Source organism: Mobula birostris, chromosome X (genome assembly GCF_030028105.1).
Source record: "Mobula birostris isolate sMobBir1 chromosome X, sMobBir1.hap1, whole genome shotgun sequence".
In the NCBI taxonomy this organism is placed as follows: Eukaryota; Metazoa; Chordata; class Chondrichthyes; order Myliobatiformes; family Myliobatidae; genus Mobula; species Mobula birostris.
The window spans coordinates 74,065,281-74,074,660 of record NC_092402.1 but is presented as its reverse complement, the minus strand read 5'-3'; positions in this window follow the sequence as shown (position 1 = coordinate 74,074,660).

Below are 9,380 nucleotides of genomic sequence, written 5' to 3'. Positions count from 1 at the left end.
GCTCGCTACAATATGGATAAAGTCTGATACTTTCCCATATGCCCAAAGGACTGGGTTGAGGAACTCAGATGTGTGATGTGGTTTGTGTTGGATTATGCTGTGGAAAACCACTTTAGTTAACCCTTACCTGGAAACTCTGACTGTCAGAACGACTTGACGGAAAAGATCTTCGGCAACTGTCACTTCGTTTTCCTATAGCGTGGAACCTGTGGAATTCTTCGTAGTCGCCTTCTCTCTACATTTTAATGTGGATTGAAAAATTTCTTCCCTCATTTATTCTGTGGATTACTGGACCTTTCTACTTTGCCATCTTAAGTCTTTAAGAACTGTCCCTGAGCTTGACAGTTTGGGAGCCACACACACACATAACACTGTTAACTTCTGTTTATTTCATTTCATTTTCTATATTTTTAAGTAGATACTAATAAAGATAGTGGTTTTAACATTAAAACCTGACTCAATTTGCTGCTGGTACATAACAATTTTTTGACTCTTGGATAGTGTAACCAGTCCAACTAACATACTAGTCAATGGGAGCTAAATCTGAGTGCTTCCGGTTCTGGTTATCTGAGTGGTCACTGAGGCATTAGGTTTAAATCATCTTTGAATATGGATTCATAAATTACTTAACAGGTACAGTTATGCTGTGTTGATAAGCTAACAATTTGACTGAGTAAATTAAAGAAAACAGAAACTTAATATGGATAAACAACAGCCTGAGCTCAACTTACCCGTTCGCTCAACCAACTGATGTCTGTGTCAGTTATCAAATAGATTCCTGGCAGGTTCTAATCATTTGCATATTCAGACAATGCACCTGGTGGGGATCAGTCAGGAATCAGTGTACTATTAAAAGGCATATGTTAAGAATTCAAATGAGTTAATGAGTTAAAGATCTCAAATGTCGCCCCTCAATTTTGAGGCTGTGCCCTCTATTCTGGATAACCCCAACATAGGAAACATCCTTCCCCACATCCACCTTATCTAGTCCTTTCAACATTCGGTAGATTTCAATGAGATCCCGATGCATTCTCCTAAATTCCAGTGAGTACAGGTCCAAAGCTGCCAAATGCTCCTTGTATGTTAACCCCTTCATTCCTGGAATCATCCTCATGAACCTCCTCCGGACTCTCTCCATGGATCTTGTATAAAGGGATCTGGGAGTCATGGGAATGCCTTGTACCTGATCCCAGCTGTATCAGGATTTCAGGATCATGTGCATCCAAATATAATGTGTAACGTGCTGTAAGGGTTCATTGATATGTAATGGGGTTTTTTGTAATGTTCACTGCTGAAGTAATGGTTTCTCTGTAGCAGCAATGTTTGGGTTATGGGGGAGATAACCAGACTGTTGATGCATGTTAGCCAATCAGGATCTTCTTGCCCTGTCTTGTGATTCTGGAAGCAGTTGTTTTTGCGGGCTTTTGCGAGAAGGAGAGAGAGAGATGAAGAGAGAAGACGCGAATGGAGAAATGTGATAGATCGCTGGTCGGGATGGACTCCAAGCGGGGGCGCGAAGGGGGAGATCGATGGTGGAAGACAGGCTACTGAAACAGCATGAGCTCCAACTGTTGTGCACAAACTGCTTAATAAGATTGGCACCCTTTTTCTTTTATATTTTGTTTCTCTACTAACCATATAGTTAAAGTGAGTTATAAAGCTTAATTGTTTAATCGCATATTGTGTACTATTTGTTATTTCAGGGTACTGATTTGTAACAGGGGACACGTCGCACAGCATCCACCCAAACAAGATTTCTTAAGTTTGGCCGGGTGGGGAGTTATCATCCCCTAGATTAAGCTGCTAGGCAAAGCGATTATTACAAATGTATTTTATGCAATTTAACAGGCATTTGATGTGTATAATCACAGGTTTCATACATTCTCAGAAGTAGAATCAGAATTAATATTATTGGCAGAAGTTTGGGGATCGTTTGGGTTTTCCAGTATTCTGCAGTCTCTGAGAGGATCCTGGGAGACAGAGATGGCATGTAGGAGCCTTGTGATGGGCAGGCTGCAGGGTGGACGCAAGCCAATGCTTGGCTTCATTTCACTGATTAAAGTGACAAGGGAAATTGAAGCATCGAAGCGAGTGCGAAGGGGTAGGTGCTGTCTGTCTGTCTAGTTTAAACGTCAGTCCAGATTGAAAGGTCAGGGTGTTGTGGCTGGAGGCGAGGGACGGGCCAGTGTTCAGCTCGCTGCTCCGTGAGGTTTACTCGTCTCTGCGCTGAACTGAGGCTGTGACTGCAACCAATGGGACAGCTGGATTGTCTCTAGTGACAACTGGCTTTGTGCCTGTGAACTCACTTTCATGAATTTCAGTACTGAACGTTATTTGCTTGCTTTTATTGTTTGCACGTTTTGTTTTTTTTTCTGCGCATTGGGTGTTTGACGGTCTTTTTTAAAATGAGTTCTATTAAGTTTCTTTATTTTGTGGCTGCCTGCAAAGAGACGAATCTCAAGGTTGTATATAATATACATATTTGATAATAAATGAACTTTGAACTTGCAATCTAGTCAGTTAGATTAGTACATTGATGAATCAGAGATAAGCAATACATTGATCTGAAGATGCTTCTTGATGTACTGTGACACTTGGGAGTATTTTCTGTTCAACATGTTATCTCTATGTTGATAAGTAATTTTAAGCTTTGTCTATAAGAGAAAAGAGCAAACAGTTTAAGACAGAATGTAAATTGTGGTCAGATTCTTGCAGAAGGAATGCAAAAGTTGACCAAAAGGTTGACTGAAACTCCTATCCCAACATGCTGTATCAGAGCTGAAGCTTTCTAACAACTGAAAGATGCAAAGAAAACCCTATTGTTTTAAAGTAATAAGGCATCGCAATAAGTAACAAGATGATTCTGGTGTATCCGCTCTACCTTTAATAGGCATTTGCAGGTGTGAATATTAGTGCAATCTTTCATGAAAAAGTTTTAGAGGGCTGATCGCTGATAAAATTAAAAAAAATTTCTCTCCACCAAAGCATCTTTGTTATGATAATTATTGGAGATAAAGCATTTCTACTGTTCAAACAGTACAAATGGTACAAAGTAAGGGGAAGATTATGTTAATCAAATTATCATGGATGTGATTTCTGGATTACAAATAAAAAGGATTTTAAGAGAAAGGAATAGCAGCAGTGAAGAACTAAAGACTAAAACCAACATCTTGCTGGGAATCCTCTCCTATCAGATTCCCATCACCTGCAGCCCTTTGTCACTTCCAGCTATCGCCTCCCAGTCTCTGCATTCTACCATTCTCCACCTGCCTGCCTCTCCTCCTCACCTGGATCCTCCTATCACCTGCCTACTCTTGCTCCATCCCTTCCCCCAACCTTTGTATACTGGCTGCCTGACCCGCTGAGTTCCTCCATCTCCTTGTGTGTTGCTCCTTGCTAGGAGTCATAGGTTGTTATGCTGAGTCTGTCCAATGACATCGCAGTTAGAGAATAAGTAATACAGAGAATTAAAAGGGTAGCTTGCAAGACCTATACATCAAATAAAGGTCCAGATTGAGTTTTATCTGTGTTTTCCTTTCAGTATTAGTTTTCTTTATGTTTGCTTGTATGTTTGAGTAATCATCTGTTTATCTGTGCACTTTAATAACTAATAGTACTTTGGGTTCTATATTTCTTTGCCCGCAAAAGTGAAATGCGACTCAGTCAGTACCTGCCATCAGGTTTCTTATCTAAACTAGTTTTGTATAAAAGGAGAGCATGCAGTCAAGTTCCTTTGTTACTTCAATTAGTGATTGGAAGTAAAGGCATCCAGGATAGTCAAAAAGAAAAAAAGTATTTCATTCTGTTTATCACAAATGTCCTTTGTTTAAATCTGTGTCTCTTGATATGATTGCAGTTAAATAATGTAAAAGGAAGCCTTACAAACGCCCCTGAAGAAGTTCATATTTTTGAGAAGCCTAGGTCCAGGACTTTTATAGTTTAACAGATAAAAGGTCCTGCGACTAATGTACAAACCTGGCTTTGCCTCCATGTAATTAACAATCTGTTCATTATGTAACACCCTGGGAAAGGTTTCACTGCTAATGTAATGGTCTTTCTGTAGAAGCACTGCTAATGTCATGGTTCTTCTGCAGCAGCAGTATTTGGGTTATGGCTAGAGATAACGGGGGCTTTGGAATGTGCACCGTCCAATGAAGAGAGCGTTTTTACTTGTTGAGTCTTTTGTTCGGCAGGAGATGGAGAGGGAAGATGCCAGGAAGGAGAGGTCGTAGACACCAGAAAGGAGTGGACGTGGAGTGGGGCCGGGAGTTGACGAAGCCCGGGGAAATCGATGGAGGAACAGCGGAAGGGAAACCGTGAGCTCCACTTGTGCGTATTAGACTGTTTCATTAAAATGGGCCCTTTTCTTTTTGCTTTTACTTTACTAACCCTTTAGTCAAATTGAGAATTATAAAGCTAAATCGTTTAATTGCATATGGTGTTCTGTCTGTTACTATGTGGTACTGATTTGTAACAGGGTGACACATCACACAGCATCCACACAAACAGGAGATTTTGCACCTCAATCTCATACATTTGGTGGGGCCAGAGATGGTCTTCCCGAGGCTTACACAGCCGACAGAGCCGGAGGGTTACATGCATTTGCACAGTGTGTTGTATTTTGCACTGTGGTTGAACGCCCTATTGACGTGGTCTTTCATTGATTCTATTATGGTTATTATTCTATTCTGGATTTATTGAGTTTGCCCACAAGAAGATGAATCTTAGGGCTGTGTATGGTGACATATATGTACTTTGTTAATAAATTTACTTCAAACTTTATAAACCAGTTAAATTCACACAGTGTACAGAAATAATAACATTTGTATTTTTATTTTGCCAGTGGACAGAAAGTGCCGAAGTTTAAAGTTGAAAGTAAATTTATTATCAAAGTACGTATCTGTCACCACATACAACCCTGAGATACATCTTCTTGTGGGCATTCACAGTAAATCCAAGAAACACAATGGAATCAATGAAAGATGACACCCGACAAGACAGACAACAACCAATGTGCAAATACAAAAAGAAAGGAAAAACGGAAATAATAAGAATAAAGATGGAAAGTTAGAATCCCCAAAAGATGAAGTGGAACTACCCTTTGTTTATCAAGAGTTTGAATTAAGAGCCATTGCTTCTAATGCCCACAGAGACAGGGGGCTTATTGACCTTCACTAATTCAGTGAAGGAAGGAGCCATTGACAGTGTATTTACTCATCAGTAACCTATTCACTGAGTTCTGCAGGTGTCATTACAGTTTTGGTCAACACATGGACTCCAGAGGTGAGTCATGAGTGACGTCACTGCGGCATTAACGAGTGTGACTCGAGGGAAACATGTCACACAGTGGAAGATGGTTGTGGCTGGTAGAGGTTGCTCATCCCAATCGCAGAGTTTCAAAGGAACTGACCATTTGAAGGTAGGGACTCATCAGCCTTTCCCCAGGGGGCACATTTGAAGGACTTTGTCTATATCCACTTATTGCAAACTCATTACTCATACTGTCCATGTCACCTATAAACCCGTAGACCAGGCAGGGTGACAGGTCTCACCATTACAGGTGATTTTGTGAGGGGCCTGAAGTAATGCTGATGGATAAATTTATTTATTTATAGAGGTACAGCAACTTCAATTAACCTTAGTCTAATCACAGAACGATTTATAACCTATCTGGTGCTTCTTTGGACCGTGAGAAGAAACTGGAGCACCCAAAGAAAATCCATGGGGAGAGTGAACAGACTCCATACAGATGATGTCAGAATAGAACTCCAAACCCCAACAGCCCCAGCTGTAACGGCGTTGTGCTAACCGCTATGTTACCATGGCGCCGGGGACAGTAAGCCCAGCAGAAGGTTCCCCACCCACTCACCTAGCCAGTACCTATCCCCTGCAGGTAACTCACTTTTTTTCCAATACCTTAGCCTCGAAATTCACCCACAGAGTTGTCGTTGATTGTTAAACTTCCCAGAATCAAAGATGACAACAAGTATTGGTAAATACTGGCATTGAATTGGGTCTAGAGAATGATCTGAGGAATGAAAGGGTTAACATACAGGAGCGTTCCATGGCTCTGGGCCTGTTGAGAAGAACTAGGTGGGATCTCATTGAACCTATCAAATATTGAAAGGTCTCGATAAGGTGGATGTGGAGAGGATGTTTCCTGTGGTGGGGGAGTCTATTACTTTGTGGTACTGATTTGTAACAGGGTGACACATCACACAACATCCACACAAACAGGAGATTTTGCACCTCAGTCTCATATGTTTGGTGGGGCCAGAGATGGTCTTCCTGAGACCTACACAGCCAACAGAACCGGAGGGTTACAATTATAATTGCTGAGATGTGCCCAATTACACTAATTGGTATTTTGGTTCTGGATGATTGAATTCTAGTTTTAGTTTTAAAATGTTCTTGTCCTGACCTGCAATCACAGTTACAGGGCGCATATTGTGCATAATGATAAATATTTCTGGGCTATGCACAAGGCACCTTCACATACAAAATTTGTGGCTGACATCACACTCCTTGGTTTCAGAAGCCTTTTTATAAACTTGCATCACTTGCCTACAATTAGAACCAGAATCAGGTTTATTATCACTGGCATGTGGCGTGAAATTTGTTAACTTAGTATCAGCAGTACAATGCAATACATAATATAGAAAAGAAAAAATAAATAAATAAATCAATTACAGTACCTATACACATATTGAATAGATTAAGAAACATGCAAACAAAAGAAATACTGAATACGAAAAGAAGTGAGGTAATGTCCAAGTATTCAACGTCCATTTAGGAATCAGATGGCAGAGGGGAAGGAGCTGTTCCTGAATCACTGAGTGTGTACCTTCAGGCTTCTGTACCTCCTACCTGATGGTAACAGTGAGAAAAGGGCACGTCCCGGGTGCTGGAGCTCCTTAATAATGGACGCTGCCTTTCTGTGACACTGCTCCCTAAAGATGTCCTGGGTACTTTGTAGGCTAGTACCCAAGATGGAGCTGACTAGATTTACAACCTTCTACAGCTTCTTTCAGTCTTGTGCAGTAGCCCCTCCCATACCAGACGGTGGTGCAGCCTGTCAGAATGCTCTCCACAGTACAACCATAGAAGTTTTTGAGTGTTTTTGTTGACATGCCAAATCTCTTCAAACTCCTAATAAAATATAGCCGCTGTCCTGCCATCTTTATGACTACATCGATATGTTGGGACCAGCTGAGATCCTCAGAGATCTTGACACGCAGGAACTTGAAACTGCTCACTCTCTCCACTTCTGATCCTTGGTATGTGTTCCTTTGTCTTGCCCTTCCTGTAGTCCACTGACAGGTTAACACGGGGACATATCCTGGTCGTGCTTCTTGGGGAAGCGACGAATCGCCTGCGGCATTGTTTGAAGTGCGTTTTGCACTATAGGGCATGAAATCAGACATGTAGGAAAATTGGGGTGAAAATATCTGGAACTTCTCAGGGGAAAAGTCAGCCACATTCTGCAAACAGAAGGATATGTGAGCAGGGGTCCCATTAGGCTCAAAAGTAAAAGAAACAAAAGCAGAACAGGCCAGGGAAGAGGCAACGGAAGCTCTGGCCAGCAAGACTGTCTGCCATATTCCTACCTTTACAGGAGATATATCTGGGTTCACAGAGTTTTTGAATGTTGACAAATATCTTCTCCTTCTGTGGGAAAGGAATAACACACATACCTAGGCCTGGAGGTAAAGTTCACAGTTACTTTAAACAGTCAAGCCTTCAGATTGTTCCTGGCTGTGGAGGGTACATAAAGTGCCTGGGGCTTCCCATTTGAAGCCAGAGCTCTCTACAGGGGTTACCAGTGCCTGAGGAGTTTTTCGAAATAGCTGCAGGAAATTGGTGGCCAGCACTTGCTTTAAGCAAAGGAAACAGTGACAGACTGGATGGCTGCTGTCATAGCTCCAAGATTCTGATCCTCTCCACTTATCTCCTGATGAGGTCTGGCTGATGGACCTCTGTTTTCCTCCTTCTGTAGTCAATAATCAGCTCTTTGGCTTTGCTGACATTAAGTGAGAGGTTGTTGTTGTGACACCTCTGAACTTGGTTTTCAATCTCCCTCCTATATGCTTCGTCACCACCTTTGATTCAGCCAACAACTAGAACACGGCCCAGTCCACCGACTCGAAGCAATCCCGTAGCCACTCCTCTGCCTCCTGTGAACACCTCTTTGTTGCCTTTCCCTCTGGAGCCTTTCTCTTTAGCCTCTGCATGTATATAGGTAGGAGGAGGAGAGCCAGATGATCAGATTTACTGAACTGCAGTCTAGCTATAGAATGGTAGGCACTCTAAGTCATAGGTTTCACAGTGGTCGAGTGTGTGAGACCTTTGGTTCTGCATGCAATATGTTGATGACAATTGGGATTTCTTCAAGCAAGCCTGAGTGAAGTTCCTGGCAATGATTTGAAAGGCAATAGTTAAATGTACAGTAAAGAACATTCTGACTAGTTGCAACACAGACTGGTGTGGAGGGTCCTATGGAGAGGATTGAAAAAAGATTTAGAGAGTTGTAGACTCAGCTAATTACATTACAGGAATAACCCTCCCCATCATCAAGGACATCTTCATGAGGTGGTGCCTCAGAAAGATAGCATTCATCATTAAGGACCCACGTCAACTTGAACATGCACTCTACCATCAGAGATAAGTTGCAGGGGTCTGAAAACCCATACTCAAAATTCCAAGAACACCTTTCTCCCCTCTTATCATCAGATTTCTGAATAGTTCATGAACTCATGAACACTACTTCATTATTCCTTTTTTATTGCACTATCTGTTTATTTTATACTTTATGGTAATTTTATGACTTTGTGCCACAGCCCCAAAACAACAATTTTCATGTCATAATAAAACTTGTGATAATAAAATCTCATTCTGATTCTGATTCCTTGGAAGAGATGAATTAATACTTGCCCCTGGCCTGGCTGTGGTGTCTCTAGACTATGCCCTATATTTCAAAAGGTGCCAGGATCTGAGCTAGTGGATGAAAATCTTCACAAGCAATCTCACTGTGGTTTTTGAGCAAAAAAGCTGCTGGTAGAACTCAGTGGGCCAGGCAGCATCTGTGAAGGGAAATGGACTATCAATATTTCAAGATATGACCCTTTATCTTGAAATTGCTCCAGATTCCAGTATCTACAGTCTCCTGTGTCTCTGTTTTAAGTGTGGAGAGACAAGAGACTGCATTTGTACAATGCAGGCTCGTATTTGTCTTCCTCCTCGATGTTCAACAGTTCATCTTTGGCCAAAGCAAAGTGGGTGTGAGATACAGCATGTCAAAGATTCAAAGTACATTTATTATCAATTGTATGCAGTATACAACCCTGAAATTTGTCTTCTCCACAGACAGCCATGAAACAAAG